This window comes from Rhincodon typus, unplaced genomic scaffold (genome assembly GCF_021869965.1).
Source record: "Rhincodon typus isolate 14 unplaced genomic scaffold, sRhiTyp1.1 hic_rhity00000064, whole genome shotgun sequence".
NCBI classification, from domain to species: domain Eukaryota; kingdom Metazoa; phylum Chordata; class Chondrichthyes; order Orectolobiformes; family Rhincodontidae; genus Rhincodon; species Rhincodon typus.
The window spans coordinates 72,868-75,637 of NW_025965702.1; positions in this window are offsets into that span (position 1 = coordinate 72,868).

Sequence of the window (2,770 nt, forward strand, 5' to 3'; positions counted from 1 at the left end):
TGATGAAGATTTATCAGGGGAATGGGGAGAACTCCCCCTGCTCTGAAACATGCAAGATCACTTGTATCCACCCAAGAAAATAATCAGGAGCTCTCCTGAACATCTCATGCAAAAGACAGCACCACTGGCAATGTGACTCCCTCAACACTCCACTGATAGTTAGCCAAGACTATATGCTCTGAAATTAAATTTTTAAGCCGTGGTCTTGTAACGCATGAAATCACTAACACCCATGTCTGCATGGGTTTTCGCGGGTGCTCTGGTTTCCTCTCACAGTCCAAAGATGAGCACGTTTGGTGGATTGGCCATGCTAAATTAATCATAGCATTGAGGGATGTGTAGGTTGAGTGTGTTGGCCATGGGAAATGCAGGGTTACAGAGATAGGGTGGGGGGATGGGTCTGGGTGGGATGCTCTTCAGAGGGTTGGTATGGACTTGTTGGGTTGAATGGCTGTTGTGGGGATTCTATTAAAAAAAAATTAATTCTATTTATTGCCCATCCCTAATTCTCCAGAGGGCAGTTTAGAGTCAAACACATTGCAGTGGGTCTGGAGTCACACGTAGGCCAGACCAGGTAAGGATGGCAGTTTCCTTCCTTAAAGGGCAGTAGTGAACCAGGTGGGGTTTCCCCAACAATCGACAATGGGTTCATGGTCATCTCCATTCCAGATTTTGATTAAATTCAGATTTCACCACTTGCCATGGCACGATTTAGAACCACGTTTCTAGCCCCTTATCTAAGTGTACTGGATGGATAGTCCAGTGCTAATACCATTGTGCCATCAGCTCCCCATCCTCACAGCATCTCTCTGCACATCCCTTTATATTTGACTCAGAATAAACAGACAGTTTTAAACGGATCGTATTACACTCAATAGGTGACTAGGTTTCATCAAGAACATAAAATATTATTGTGAAGCTATAACTTGAAACATTCTCATGCTTTTCGCTGAAAGAACAAGATTATTATGAAATTAAAATTTGCAAACTGCCTGCTTCCAATGTTTATCTTGGGAGGCGTGTCATCCCATTCTCAATTCCAAAGTAATCCCTAAAACAAATGATCAAATAGTATCTGTAGTATTCAGGTTATATTATCTATGCACATCAGTAATAATCTATTTCCATTCAACATCACACTAACCCTCAGGGATGAATATACATATGTAAATATTGCAGCAACATGTGTAAAGAACACGCACCTTACTCCAGGGAGCAATCAACAGTTTTAGCTGTCAGTTAAAAACACTAAAGAGCAGAACACACAGCTTGTTCAGGAAAAGGTGAACATTTCTGGTAAAATAAACAAAGCTTTCTAACTCCCACAAGGGCTAGCATTGAGCTGCTGTATGTATGACTTCATGGTCACCCCAGTGACACGTTGAAGTTAAATATTTTTATGTAGTAAAATTAAACTTTGACCAACATCTTAATGTGAAGCGTAATGTTCCACCTCCTTACCAAGATTACATTTGGCAGATTTTAGCTCTGAAAGGTGCAACTCCAATAGCAAGCCACTAGAAAAATTACAGGTTATTCCATTTACATTGCAATGGTTTTCATGATAACTGCATCATTTCTAAGGTGCTATCTGTGAAGCCTCAGCAAGAGTTCTAAAGATGAAGAAAAAGCTAATGTGACTCATTGAAAGGAAAGCCTCATCTCTTCAGATAACATCACAAGCCTGAAACAGAATGACATTACAGGATGAACAGTCAATGTGATATGGGCTGCCATTTATAGATTAATGTCTCTTATAGAATGGTCCAGGACATACCATTCAGCACAGCAAATTCGGGTTGGTGACTTCCTCTCGCTAATCCTGCTGAAATAAACCCGTCCTCCTCCTTAATATTTCATTTTCTTTGTCAAACAATTGTCCAGTTACCTATTCTTTCCTTTTCCAATGGTTTCTGGTAGCGAACATTACCTTCCCATTACATCCTCTAGCAGGATAACACAGTGTGGAGCTGGAGGAACACAGCAGGCCAGGCAGCATCAGAGGAGCAGGAAAGCTGACGTTTCGGGTTGGGACCCTTCTTCAGAAATGGGGGAGGGGGAAGGGAGCTCTGAAATAAATACAGAGAGGAGGGGTGGGGCTGGGGAAGGTAGGTGGGATAGTGATAGATGAGTGCAGGTAGGCCAGGAAATGTTTTTGGAGCCTTCTATTTCATATTTTCATATTAGATCTCTGGTTATAGTTTCACTGTCAGTAGAAAGAATTGATGATTATTAGACATAATCCACAAAAGACAGGCATCTCTTCTGCTTAGAGAGAGATAATTGTTTAAATACCAAGGGGATACCACTTGGGGCAATTGGTACAGCTGGTATGTCATTGGTGCTGACCTAAATCACACTGTAGGCTTCCAAGCAACTGAACTAACCAGCCACTTAACCCCACTGAGCCCCCATCCTTGTAAATAAAAGCTTACGGTAACTCACTCCTCCTGGAGATCGGGAGGAGTCGTCACCTTTGTTGGTTACCATGGAGAGATCAGTCGGGGAATAGTACACCACGCCCCACCACAAAGGATGTTGGTGTCTTTACTGAAGGCTAGTTCCAGGTGCTGAGGACAGAATGGCAATTGGAATGACAGTGACTCAAGGGATTTTCTCTCTGGGACTAGCAGGAAGTAATGTTCTGCTGTAAGCTGTAAAGATTTGCAGGAGTTAAAGGAGAATTTTGATCAAAATGTTTTAAGCATTTGGAGGACAGAATTCCTCAGGGTGATCTAATCTTCCTGGCATACAATCAAATGTCAAATGC